The sequence below is a fragment of the Leptonychotes weddellii genome, chromosome 1 (genome assembly GCF_054177405.1).
Source record: "Leptonychotes weddellii isolate Sample4059 chromosome 1, ASM5417740v2, whole genome shotgun sequence".
Taxonomy (NCBI): Eukaryota; Metazoa; Chordata; class Mammalia; order Carnivora; family Phocidae; genus Leptonychotes; species Leptonychotes weddellii.
This window is the reverse complement of record NC_138369.1, coordinates 11419570-11433808: the sequence shown is the minus strand read 5'-3', so window position 1 is coordinate 11433808 and position 14239 is coordinate 11419570. Positions and strand designations below refer to the sequence as shown.

Below are 14239 nucleotides of genomic sequence, written 5' to 3'. Positions count from 1 at the left end.
CCCCCCCCCCCCCCCCCCCCCCCCCCCCCCCCCCCAAGACCTGGTGTTTGTCCCTCAGGCCAAATGCTAAGTTCTCTAAGTAACAAAGAGCTCTTTGCTCTTTCAAATCAGTAACAAAACAAAACCAACTCAAGACAAAAAAAAGGGCAAAGAAGCAGCCAGGTCACCAGGAGACTACTTTAAAATATGACAAAAAAAAAAAAAGAAGGCAGATGCCCGACTGCTCGTAATGGAGAAAGGCAGGTGGAACCCTGAGTGAAGGGCTGTTTGCAAGTACGGAGGCAGTAATGAAGTGTGCATGAGGTGGGGGGGGGCAAGGAGGGAGGCTGGGGGTGGCACCTCTTGGGGGGGGGTCTGGCAAATGCCTTGGAACGTATGCTCCCCAATACATGAACATGAGGACTCGGGGGCCGCTGAGGCTCCCAGCGAAGGGACAGAGGGAGCATGTGACTCACATCCCCACGGGGGAAGGCCACTCAGCCTGTCACTAATGAGCAGACCCCATCTTGACGAAGTGATTAAGGTCAACACCACCGGCGACAGGGCCCACCGGCAGCTCGCCTCCCCCACATGGTGCCCCAGGACGGACACGTGCCTTCAGCGGGATTCCTCCCAAAGGCGCAGGCTTCAAGCTAATGAGGAAGCAGCGGACAGACCACCTGGAGGGACGCTCCACAACGCCAGACCCAGCAGTTCTCAGCACAAGTCCAAAGGCTGTGGACGATGATGGAAAGGCCGAGGAGCCATCATGGGTCAGGGGACACGAGGCACATAGGATGACGAGTGCAACGTGGGGGCCTGGACCAGAAGGAGCACGTTAGGGGAAGCTCTGGGGGGGCCACGGTCCAGGGTGGATGGGAGCCGCCCCATGGCATCAGTGCCTATTTTCTAGGCCACATGACTGTATCCTGAATGATGCTAACATGGGGGGCAGCTGGACGAAGTGTCTACTGGAACTCTTAGGATTTCTACCACTGTTCTGTAAGCCTAAAATTATTTCAAAATAAAAAGCTAAAGAAAGGGGCACCTGTGTGGCTCAGTCGTTAAGCGTCTACCTTCAGCTCAGGTCATGGTCCCAGGGTCCTGGGATCGAGCCCCGCATCGGGCTCCTTCCTCGGGGGGTGGGGGTGGGGGGGAGCCTGCTTCTCCCTCTTCCACTCCCCCTGCTTGTGTTCCCTCTCTCGCTGTGTCTCTCTCTGTCAAATAAATAAATGAAAAATCTTTACAAAAAAAAAAAAAAAGGCTAAAGAAAAAAAATGCCTTATGAAAACCACGAGCTTCTGGATGTGCCAGAGGTTTCGGAGAAACACATTTCAGATGTCTGTGGCTGTTGAGGGGCGGGCTGGTGGGCTGATCTGGCTCCTCCTTGTCCACTTGGGGCCTCCAAGCCAGGGGCATAGTGTCTTGGGCTGGGGAAGGGCGCTGGCAGCCATGGGAGCCCTGTGCAAGGGAGTGGGGCTTCTGGTTTGTGGGGAGACCAGTGCCCTTCTTGGCAGGGAGAGGGGCGTCAGGCTGAGGCCTTCACCAAGGGCCCATCTGTGGCTCTGCACACGGGCTGAGAACAAGGTGAAGGCAGAGGCTACACACAATGACACCATGGCGGTTTTATTAAATCCCTCTGCCACTGTGCTCGCTAATCCAGCCAGCCTTCACCACCGATATGGGTGCTGCTTTACCGATGGGGAAGTTACAGTAGCACGAGTCCTCTGCTGGAGACCACTATGGTGATAATCGCTGCCACTACCCATTAGGGGTGTCATGGTCACTGGTTTATCTCTTCACTTTGCTGATGCAACATGGAAAAACTTGGGTCAGACCAAGGGCAGAGGGAACTCCAACCTTGACGCAGGACTCCAAAGTCATGGCCATATCCTTCTCCATGGAGCCCTGGCCCCCTTTCATCCTGAACGGTTCTCCTAGAGAACCACATGCCCCTTAAGACTTTGCTTAACCTGAAGGAACAGCAGGGTAGGGAAAGCAGGGTGGAAGGTCTGGCTGCCCCAATCGTCCCCCGAGGGCAACTTTTAACACAGAACATGGACAACCTGTTCAGAGAAGCGTCCTAGACCTAAAGGGACAGCATGGGTTCCTGGGCTGCAATCCAAGGGGCCCAAGGCTCTGACCATGGGACGTGAGCCTGGAAGAGGCAGCCAAGGGCCGGCAGGGCATTCTGCAGGGACAGAAGTCAGAGTCCGCATCACCAAGGTGGGGCCCTGGGTAAGCAGTCCCTGCTGTGGGCTGGCACCTGGCAGAAGGAAGGTATGGGAAGAGGTCCCTGAGGAACCAAGGCCTGATGTCTGGAGGCCTGAGAACTTCCAGTCTTGAACCTGGAAGACAGCCCTGGTCTGCTGGTTCCCACAAGCCTGGAAGAAGCCAGCATAAATCATGTCTGGGAGTTGATACCCTGGGCCTTGCATGATTTGAAAAATCTAATATCCTGGACACAACCTAAGATAATAAGGCACACGAGCAGGCTAGGCATTTGAAACACAAACAGAAGGTCTGACTGGGACGAACCCCGGCTGCCCTACCTTCTGCACGTGGGGACTCACATGAAACGTTGCTCAGGGCCTCCGAGGCTCTGGTTCCCTGGCAGTGGAGGTGAATTAGGGGCAGAGAATAGTGACATGTGGTGGTATCTGATAAAACAGAAAAATAAGAAGGGCCTCTTGAGACCCTCCAGTGCCACGGCCTGAAGAGTCAAGAAGGGCGACCATGAAAAGGGAGCCTGGCCTGAGGTGTTGGCCGTGAAGGGCCTGGGCTGGCCTGGTCGGCGACTGTTATTACGCCTGTTCCAACATGACTGTCCACAGAACTCCAGGCTTCGTTCGGTTTGGCCAGTTATTCCCCCAGTCACCCTTTTCTGCCCCAGAATCCCACCCCCTCGTGCCCCGAGTGCATCTGTCTGAGGTGTTTTCTCACCATGAGCTTGGGGTTGTGTGGTCTCGGGAAGACGTCGGAGGTGAGGAGAGGTGAGCCCTCCTCATGACATTATACCTGAGAGCACAGACTTAATCCAGGTGAGACTGACTTGGACCTCTGGGTTAAGGTGGGGTCGGCCAGCTGTCTGTCCCCCTGCTGAGCGACCCTGTTCCAGACTCTTCTCTTGGAACCAGTGCCCCCTGGGATGGGGGTGCGTGTGTGTGTGACAGGAGTTAAGCTCCCCTCCCAGAGTGGGAGAATTGACATACATGACTAGGAATTCTTACACAAGAACTATGGTCTCTTCTCCCCAACTGATTTACTTCTTCAGCCATTTATTCAGATCAGTAATGACCTTGTGGATGACCACTTTATGCTCTGGGTTAAAACAAGATGCTCTGTTACTTCCTTGCTGCTCCAATCTTCCAACGAGGGCCACAGGCTGAGATGTCCTCTGCCTACCGCAGGTGGGGGGGCAGGTTTGGTAGGGGAGTGGGGGGGGGAGGGCAATGGGGGGACTGACCCCACGCAGATGACAAGGGGTAGTCCAAAGGATCCCAGCAGCTGCAGGAGCTGGACCAGGTGTGCTAAAGGACAGGTGTTAATGTGTGCCTGAGGGCCCCAAGACCGATTCAGCAGACGCAAAGGTGAGGCAGGGTGGTACACGGGCAGGTGGTGCAGGGCCAGGTGCAAGCTCCTGTCTGAGGCCCAGCTCTGCTGCTCATCATCCTGGTCCTTGTTGCTCCCATGTCTTCTCTCCACTCCACTTGCTCACCATGTTGCTCTGGCTTGTGGGTCCCACCCCTGGCCCTAGTCTCCCCCAGGGCACCCTGGGTTACCCAGTGACTGGGCAGGGGGCACCAAAGGGAATTCACTCCTTTGCTCCCAGTAAGAGGAGGCCACACAAGTTGGAATGGTGCTGCTGGGCAGGGCCAGGGCTTGGCCAGACTGGGAGCCTGTGAGTGTGGGCTAAAGGTTCTAGAATCCTCTTGTCCTGACACTTGGAGGGATGGTTCTAGAAAGGGGAGCCTTAAGGACCGGCCTGCTCTGGTCCAGTATTTACACCCCTCTGGGGTTGAGTCCGATGAACTGTGTGTCTGCTGAGTACACACTCTGGGGAAGTGGCACCGCGGTGGGTGGGGGAGATGGCCTGGGGAGTGTGGGCAAATGGCCCACAGGGATGCTGCTGAGTGGGGCTCTGTGGTGGAGAGATGCAGGGCAGGGTCTGTCCTGGGGTCTGGGAAGGCTTCCTGAGGAATGCACAGGGTGAGAGTGGTGGGAAGGAGCACCCCGGGTGGCCAGAGCAGTGAGAAAGGGGACCCCCAAGGCTGGAGCCAGCTCAGGCTGAGTGCACGGCAGGCATCTAAGGCTCTGCTCATGGGAGAGCACAAAACACCCCCACCCCACAACACCCCTGCTGGTGCTTCCACCTCTGGACCCCAGCCAGAATGATCCCCCCACGTCTCCCCTAGTGCCTCTCTCAGTGTTGGAGACCCTGAGACCTCATCTGGGAACTCTGAACGTCCTATCTCACAGTGGTGTCGAGCACCTTCTGTGAACACCACCCAGACGGCCACCCACAGAATGAGTTCTCGCACGTGGTACAGTCACATGACCGGGTGCCACACAACAACAGAGAAGGACAAGCTGCTGCCACATGCAACGACAGGGACAAGCCTCGGACATAATAGTGGAGAACGAGAAGCCAACGTGAAAGACTGTGTACCGAATGAGTCTAATCCAAGCACAGTAACACAACCTGGTCTGTCCATACAGTGGCAGGTCACTGAGCTTTAAAGAGGAAGGACATTCTGACACATGCTACACCATGGATGAACCTTGAGGACATCATGCTAAGTGAAATGAACGAGTCACAAAAAGACGGATATTTAATTCCGCTTATATGAGGTCTCTAGAGTCCTCATATTCATAGAGACAGAAACCAGAACAGTGGGTGCCAGGGACTGAGGGAGGGGAGCGGGGAGTTAGGGTTTAATGGGGACCAAGTTTCAGTTTGGGAAGATGGAAAAGTTCTGGAGGTGGTGGTTGCACACCAATGTGAATGCACTTAACGTCAATGAACTACACACAAAGCAAAGTTGAAGACGGTACCTTTTACATTATATATATTTTATCACAATTAAAAAAAAATCCAGGGACGCCTGGGTGGCTCAGTCGGTTAAGCATCTGCCTTCGGCTCAGGTCATGATCCCAGGGTCCTGGGATCGAGTCCCGCATCGGGCTCCCTGCTCCGCGGGGAGCCTGCTTCTCCCTCTGCCTCTGTCTCTCTCTCTGTCTCTCATGAATAAATAAATAAAATCTTTAAAAAAAAAAAAAAAAATCCAGCACAGGGCGCCTGGGTGGCTCAGTCGTTAAGCGTCTGCCTTCGGCTCAGGTCATGATCCCAGGGTCCTGGGATTGAGCCCCACATCGGGCTCCCTGCTCTGCGGGAAGCCTGCTTCTCCCTCTCCCACTCCCCCCGCTTGTGTTCCTGCTCTCGCTATGTCTCTCTCTGTCAAATAAATAAATAAAATCTTAAAAAAAAAAAAAAAATCCAGCACTGACAATAAAGCATCAGCAGTGATAAAGACCAGACCAGGGTTAGCTTTGGGAGGTAGGAGAGGGAAGGGTCGCGGAGGAGCCAGCTGGGGGCTTGAAACGCTCTGTATCTTGATCTGGTCTCACATGTGAACACACGTAGAAAAGTTCCTTGAGCTGTACAGGAGTCACTCACTTTACTATACAAAACTTATACCACAACAAAACAAGTTTAAACATTAAAAAAGAAAAACCCCAAAGCTGCCAGCCTCTCCCAGGCCAGCTGACCGTGAGCCTGAGCACTGTCTTCTTAACTCCCAGGGGACCCTACTGGCACCAGAGGGACAAGACACACTGCTCACTATTGCTCACCTTCCTCCTCACCTGTGAAGAACACCTGCTGATGATTTTGGCAATGACCAAAAGCCCAGAGGAGATGTCTAAGCTCCTAGAAGGCAGGCCCACGTGCAGTGGACATCTGGCCCCTTCTGGAGATAGCACACTGGGCAGCCACACACTCTGCCTCTGCCACCTTGGAGAAGGGGGAGCTGACCCTTCCCTTGACTCCAGGGTGACCCAGGTGGCCCTCAGTTTGGTGCACCAGACCCAAAGACTGGGAGTTTTGAAGGAGCCACTGGGCCAGAGAAGTCCTCTTTCTCTCAGGAGGGAAAGCAGGTAGGCCCTGGGGGCAGTGACACAGAGCCAAGACCAGGGGGAGGGGGGATGGATGTCTGCTGAGCTGGGGTGTCCTGGGGCCCAGTGGTGCTAGAAGAACCTGGGAGCTACCAAAGAACATGGAAGGTGCCAGAAGCACTTAGACTTTTCCCACCCCGGAGCCCACAAAGTTCCCATTCCAGTTCAGCCAGTTTGAGATGGGTTTCTGTCCCCTGCACCTCCCCCAGAGCCCTGACCCATGTGTTTCCCGAACATTCTTCCAGCCCTGGGCTGCATTTCCAACCATGGACAACGGCCGCAGTGGGCCCAGCCCCAGTACGTTCTCTGGAGGTACCTTTAACAGGTACCCATGAACTGGGATTCAGGCGCCAGAGTCTTCCCCAGCAGCAGGGTTAAGAATGAGGGGTCAAGTGCAGTGGGCTACCTCTGCCCCACATGCCACCGGCAGGCAGCAGTCACAGACCAGCCCCAATGAACAAAAATTCATTTTTTCATATCATATTTCTGTTCAAGCAATCTTTCCACTCATCAAAAAGCGAAGCAAAGCAAAGCAGGATGGAGGGCAATTCCGCAACCTAACATACTGAACAGCATTGTCTAGGAAACGGGCACCTGCGGTTCTGGGATCTTAAGTAGCCCAGTCTGTGAGCACCCCCGCTGCAGCAGCTCCCCGTGTGCATCCATCCTGATACACACACACACACACACACACACACACACACACGTGCCTGACTCCCTCAGAAGCTCCCTGGCCGGGGCCACCATTCCTGCTGGTGAGTGCTGCATGCGCCAGCCCGCAGGGACGGAGGAAATGTTTGCACAAACGGGGGCGTTTCTCAGTTGATGGAGTTTACAAGCAGTCCCGGAACAGATCCTGTAATCTCTCAGTAAACGGAAGCCAATTAACATCCTATCTGCCTGTTGATAAAGGCTGTTTTCTTTTCCAGTTAATGGGCATTAACTTCTGCTATTAAAAGAGCTGTAGCATCTTACATAATGGCTGTGCCGGTTAACCCAGACCCGACCAGCTGTTGCGCGTCTCTCCCTGCTGCACTCCCTTCTACTTGGGCCTTTCAGACCAACTGGCCTCTGCAACCTTGTGCTGCCGTCTCTACGGGTCAGACACTCAGGCATTCGCGTCCTGCAAGATGCAGAACATCCTACTGTCAATCACTGTCCTGGGTCCTTGCAACACAGGGCTGTTGACACCTGTTACCAACTGCACTTGGGTGACCTACAACAAACCAAGGCCCTCAACACTACTCACAGCCCTCTGATAAGAGGGTGCACTTGTGTAAAGCCCTCACCCCAAAAGTCTTGTGTTTTCACCATGGGGAGCCTAACACAGTGCTTGCATCTACTCAGTTATTTGCTGGATGAGGTAATTAATTTTTTGGACATACCAAGTTTTGCTTTGGCTGTAGTCTGTCCACCCTGTGCCTGGCAAACTCCTCCGCATTCTTCAAAGCCCTTCCTAAATGTCCTGGCCTCCCCTCCCAAAACTTAGTTGCTCTGCCCTATATTGAGCACTCTATGGTTCCCTGCTGCACGAGACGGGGCCACTTTCCACTGGCTTCCCCTGCTGGGCTGGGGGGCGCGGGTGTCCGTGGAGGGCAATGGCCTGGGCTATGCTCAGGGTCCTTGCTTAGCAAGCAGTCAGAGACATATAACTGCCAACAGGGGCTTTTGCCATCTGTCTTTTGGCCCTTCAAGCACCCTTCCCACGGCAGCAGAAACGTACTTCTAGCCTGTCTGCCTAATTCCCCAAGTAGGAGCACGTACAGGCTCCCAGTCACACCATGCTGGTGTTATGGGAAGATGGGGTCCAGCTTGTGACCTTGGCCATGTTACTAAACCTCCCCAGGCCTCCGTTTCCATCCGTTACTATATTCCCGGGGTGGCAATGCTCAAGTGGGTCATGGGTGTGGGTAAGTATCATTCTGCCTTATAAGAAGGAGTCAGACGGAGCTGGGATGGAGCCCATCTCACACCACCCGGCCCTACTGAGCAGGCCTCACCAGTTCCTAGATCTCACCGTTCAGCCTGCATCCCCCACGCCAGGGCCTCTGAAAGAGCTAAGCATTGGTCTTGGGTGTCTAGCATCCCTCCATCCGCTTTCTCCAAGTTCATCTCCCCAGAGTGTTAAACAGAAGCTGGCTGGCGGCGCCCTGCTGCCCCCACCTGACAACGGGGCCAAGCGCCTGCCGATGCGAGCGCCCCTGTTCGGGACAGCGGGCGGCGATGTCTCCCACTCTGACATTCAGGCTAGCCGACGCCTGGCTTTGACCCGTGTGCTCCAGGCCAAAGGGGCTGCTCACAGCCCCCAAACCTATCCCTTCTTCAAGGCCTGGCTCCTACATGCCCCCTTGCCAGCCCAAGGCTAGACCAGCCACTGGCTAAGGCCTGACCAGTAATGGGTCCTGTCTGCCCGTGGCGCCGGAAGCCAGGCCCGCCAGCCCTGCTCCCTGCTCAGTGGGGAGTCTGCTTCTCCCTCTGCCTCCCGCTCCCCCTGCCTGTGCTCTCTCTGACAAATAAATAAAATCTTAAAAAAAAAAAGAAACATATATATTCTCTTTTTCCACTCATCCCATGGCAAAGGCACGTGACCTAGAGATGGAATAACAGTGATGACTATTATCTGTCGGGAGCGCTCCACGGGCACATTTCATCAGGGAAGGCTTGCAACTGGTCACAAGGTGTCTCCTGTCCTGGTCTTGGTCCCCTGTGCTGGGGAAGCAAGCACAGGCTGCTATGGGCTCTAAGCTCAGGCATGGTGACCATGCCTTGCTGGCAGCAGCCTCGAGGTGAGTCCCCTCCTGTGCCTGTCATGAGCTCCATGGACCAGGTCCCTCAATCTCCTCTCAAGCTCAGTGCCTTGGGCCTAAAAATACCCAGCTCTCTTGTTCCCTTTGCTTATAATTCTTTGCCATCTAGCTAACTCCTTGCTGGCTTCAGATCTCTAAGAACCTTCCCCTCCCTGAGTGAGCATCCCAATCCTCTGCTAGAACTCATCAATTACAGAGCCCCAATCACTTGGTGAGATCTGCGTCCCCTACCCTTCTGAGCCCCAGTGTTTCTGCCTCCTCTGCACCTGTCCCTGTCCCACAGGTGTTTACAGACTGTAGAAGAACGGTATGGTCACCCAGGCTCCAGGCACCGTGGTGGTGTTTCGCTGTGGCTTACAGACGCCCACGTCTAGCAGTGGCAGAAAGCATGAGTGCCACCGGTGACTTGCTTAAGGGACAGGGGTCTGGATTCTGGCTGACCTACATCCATCTTGGCTCCCCTTATGTTCTCCCCTTGGTGACCCTCTATAAACTGGGATGATCTAGGACCAAGCTCACAGTTCGGTAAGCACATGCCAAGGGAGGGCAAAGAGCAAAACATACATATACATTCACTTGCCTGGGTCCTTGCTAGCTCTGGGTAGATGCCTCCACCTTCCAGTAGGATGGCAGGTGAATGAGGGGCTGCACTCTCCAACGCTACCAGCCCTGTTTTGCCTGAAACAGCAGAGGTGGCTAGACAAGCACTTCTTTGAATAACATCCTGGCAGAATTTCTGGCTTCACAGCTGGAGGGGTTAAATGGTGTCCCCCACCAAAGTTCATGGCCATCCAGAACCTCAGAAGGTCACCATATTTGGAAATAGGGTCTCTGCAGGTGAAATGAGTTAAGGATATTGAGATGAGATCATACTGAATTTATGGTGGGCCCTAAATCCCATGATGGGTGTCCTTGTAAGAAGAAAAACACACAGGGAAGAACGTGGGTGTGAAGATGGAGGCAGAGAATGGGATGATGTGGCTGCAAGCCAAAACCCCAAGGACTGCCAACAGCTACCAAACCAGGAGAGGGGCCCAGTAAGATTCTCCCTCAGACCCCCAGTAGGAAATGACCCTGCAGTCTTAGACTGTTTTGGCCAGTGACAGAAGACTGTAGACTGGGTGGCGTCTAGACAACAGAAACCTATGTCTCACAGTTCTGGAGGCTGGGAAGTCCATGATCAAGGCGCCAGCAGACTGGGTGTCTGGTGAGAGCCCTCTCCCTGGTCCACAGATGCCTTCTTGCTGTGGCTCACAAAGAAGGGGTGAGGGCCTCTTTTATACGGGCATTAATCCCATTCAGGAGGGCTCCACCTTCATGACCTAATCACCTCCTCAAGGCTCCACCTCCTAATGCCATCACGTTGGGGATTAGCTTTCAACATACGAGTTTTAAGGAGATAGAAACATTCCATCTCTAGCACCTGCTAACGCCTTGATTGTTACAGCAGCCCCAGGACACTAACATGACTTGGAGTCTAAGACAACGCTCCTGGTACTGGCTGGTGACCTGCACATGGCCCTGAGGTCACTCCCCCACCTCCCTCCCCGCCCTGGACCTCTCAGGCTGCCCTACTGACACAGCTCCGACAGAAAACCCGGCTTCTGCTGATCTTTGCTGAGACCCTGGAATCCAAGCACTCAGCTGCAGCAAAAGGTACTCAGGGAAGAAAACAAACGTTGACAAGCATATTTTAAAAATAGCGCAGTGACCAGGGAGGGGCTGCTGGGGGCCATGTTCTACTTCTTCAGCTAAGTGTTAGCTTTGTTATCCTTTACACTCTCTTCTCACGTGCACATTATAAACTTTTTATTAACAAGTATCTCGCACTTCAAATAAAGAATATAATGCATTTTTAAAAGAGCTGGTTTGCAAAACCCAATCAAGCTAATAGTTCCGATCATCTCAGTATTCCTCTAGTGTCTAACCAAGTGCCAAAACAGAAGAACAAAAACAGGATGACAGGTAGGAAAAGGCCTGACCTCAGTCTGATGATGCCCTCCACCTGGCACCAATAGTGGGAAATAGCGGACAACTTCCCCAAAAGATTGAACATCTGATTTATCACAATCTCAACTGACAGTCAAATTCTTTTGCCGGATCCAAGTGGAAAAACAAAAACTTAGTAACAGCCAACTTTTTAAACCTCCCCTCCCAGGACTATGGCCAATGCCCATGTCTCTCTCTTGCAAGGAACGCCCCCGCCCCCCCAAACCCAAGGTTTCCTCCAGAGCTCCACAGAGGAGGGACTCAAATATTCCTTGGACTGAACTTTAGTCCAACTGGGGAAGAGAAACAGAGATACAATGTTTAATCACCACTGCACAGGCCAGAACACAAGAGTTGAATAGAAAGCCCAGAAGTGGTGTTCAAAAGATCTCTCGGGCTGCGCTTTACCTATCAGATTGGAGAAACCAGGACACTTGATAGTAACTGTTCTGGCCGCTGGGAGAGGAAATAAGCAATCCAGTTTCACAGCTGAGAGAAAACTGATGGCAGCACAAACTCTCTGGAGGAACATTAACCATTTCAATGGACATACCCTTTGGCCTGGCCACTCCTAGGAAACTCCCCGAAGACCAGGTTTCGTAAGTATCTGGGCTCGAGCCCCACACACGTTCATTGCATATTTGCTCATGCATGCGTCCATCTATTCATTTCACCTCAGTTTGTAGGAGAAAATATGAGTGACAACTTCAGCAGTCGTCAGTAAGAGACTGGCTGTAACTCTGGCACACCCATTTGATAAAAATCTCATGTAAATTTAACAGGGGCTTAAAAGAGGTGGGGGATATACATCCCCTCCCCCCAAGCCATAGACTATCTCTGGAAGGAAATGGGGCAAGTTAACAATGGATGCTTCCAGAAGGGTACTGGGTGCAGACAAACCTGCTTGGTTTTCACTGTATGTCCTTTTGTACTTTTTTTTTTTACCATGTACATCAATTACCTTATCAAAATTTACATATTTGCATATGTATATATATGTAACGTGTATACATTTGTAGTATATAAAACGTGAGTACGTGTACATATGAACGTGTATATGTATACACCTACATCTACATACACATGCACATACATAAACACACACATTTTAAATGACTCCTTTTGAATGTGGGCAGAAAACCCCATTGGCTTTAGTTTCTACAGGAGAAGGTGACGGTGACATGACCCTTTGGCACATTCTGGTGGGAGAGACAGAGGGGGGTAAGAGGTGCTATGCAAACCTTACAGGAAACCGTACCACGTTACTACTTTTCCACAACAAAGCTACCGTCTTCTTCTATGCTGCACACTTGCAAATCATACTCCAGGGAACTTCTAAAGTTCCAGAAAAATTATTATTCCCAGCACCTCACCAGGCTCCAGTTTTACAGTTTGGCTCTAGGTGGCTGTTAACATTAGCTCTCCTCACTCTGAACAGTGTTTCCTTACTCTCTAGGTTTATCGGCTTTAAGGGCCCCAGGAGTTCTTGAGGGTCAGCAAGGGGCTTCGGTCTGCAAGAGCTGGGGCCAGAGGCTGGGAGCTGGCACCTCCCTTGGGTGCCACTGCAGGCACCCAAGGTGTTGCAAGTCCCGCTCCTGCAGTGTCCCCGCCCCCACCCAGCCCCAGGACACAGAGACACGTGCTACAGCAACGTTCAGGGGCCGTCCCTTCCAGCTCAGTCTTTCCGGACTCAAAGTCATGACTCCTGAGGAACAGCTGCAGGGAAGGAGGGGGTCCCCTCCCCTGCCAGCCCCTCAGAGATAAGCACAACAGATGGGCAAAAATGGGGAAGGTCTACAGAGAAGGGTCAGCAATGCTCAGGGAGGGATGGGCTCTGCCTCCCCAGTTCAAGTCTCTTTAGGTTTTGTTGCTGGTAAAATGGAGATAATTCTGGTTTCGCCTGGCCAAAGGGATTATTGTAAGCCTGGAAATCACTTTACAGACTGTCATAAATGAAAAGATAACATCTGGGTGGGCTTTTCTTTTGGGTGGGGGAGGGTGCAGTTATCCTGAGAGAGCTAGGCTCGGGTAAATGTTGGGGAACCTGGGTGGGGGGGTGCGGTTCAAGGATTACAGAGAGGCACAAATATAGGTACACATGTAAGAAAGTACAGGTGGGGGACAGACTGGGGGTGTGTCATGGAGAGAGGGCCTGGAAAGGCACAGGGCAGGTGGAGGGGTGGGGGAGAGTACTGAGGGCCCTGACCCGAGTGGCTGAAGGGAGGAAGCAAGAGAGAGGGGAACAGACCTGGATGTGAGCAAAATCAGTGAGGGGATATAACCCGGCCCAGGTGTGAGTGGGGGGCCACGAGTTCGGCATCATAGGCTCAGGCATGGGTGGAGGGGGTGTACGCCCAGTGGCAGAGGTGGGGGTGCATGGCTCTGGGTGTGGAGGTTTCATCAAGAGGAACAATTTTAGGTGATGTGGGGGGTGTCCATGAGTGCGGGGGCGGTGGCAGGTGTGGGGGAGAATATTGGTGGGGACATGGACTCAAGTGCGTGTGGGTGTGAAGATCCAACTGTGCCGAGCGCCTGGGGACACGGCCCCAGAGGTGTGGGGGATGTCAGCGAGGTGGACAGTCTCAGGTGTATGGGGGGGGTGTTGTCAACAAGAAGGGACGTGGTGTCAGGCGTGTGTGGACTGACCGTGAGGGTTCAGATCCGGCTGGGAGGGTCCCCAAGGAGCACCAGACGCGGGGTGTACGGGAGGGCTTTAACCTCTCCCTACCCCTGCGACGCTGCTGTCACGCCCTGCCTCGCCCGCCCCCGCCCCAGGACCCACGACAAGACCGTGCCTCGCCCTGGCTCGGCCCGAGGGGCGCGGGCCCCCGGACGCCTGCGCCACCCCGCGCCCTCTGCTCCCCCTTACCGGCTAGGACGCGTCGCCTTCACCACCACCACCGCCGCCGCCGCCTCGGGCCACCACGGCCCCGCCTCGCGCACCCCCAGCGCGCGCTGCGGGAGGGGTTCACGCCACGCTCCGATTGGCTGCACGCTGGCCAATCGGCGTTGGGGAACACAGAGATTGATTGGCATGAAACAGACGGGCACCCCCTGGAGCCAATCACTGAAGGGTAGAGGCGGGCTATTGGGTGAGGCTTTTCATCCCAGAGGTGGTCCCGCAGGGTGCGAGGTGCTGGGAGGTGAGGGCCGGGAGGTAGGCGAGGATTGGAGCTCTGGCAGAAGACGAGCAGCCCTGACGACCAATCCCTGGGGGGCAAGGGCAGGGCTCAGAAGTGGCTGGCGCGGCTGGCGCGAGAACGGAGGGCGTAGCCTAGAGGGCGATGAGG

At 54.0% G+C, this 14239-nt stretch overlaps 1 protein-coding gene across 1 annotated transcript in view; it reads right to left on the bottom strand.

Annotated features, from left to right (window-relative positions):
- Positions 1 to 13930, bottom strand: part of SLC25A42 (solute carrier family 25 member 42) — a 28976-nt gene extending 15046 nt beyond the window's left edge. Inside the window, exon 1 of the mRNA XM_031040480.2 lies at positions 13819 to 13930. The gene's annotated coding sequence lies outside the window, so the exon portion shown is untranslated. The remainder of the gene's footprint in view (positions 1 to 13818) is intronic.
- Between the last annotated feature and the right edge of the window lie 309 nt (positions 13931 to 14239).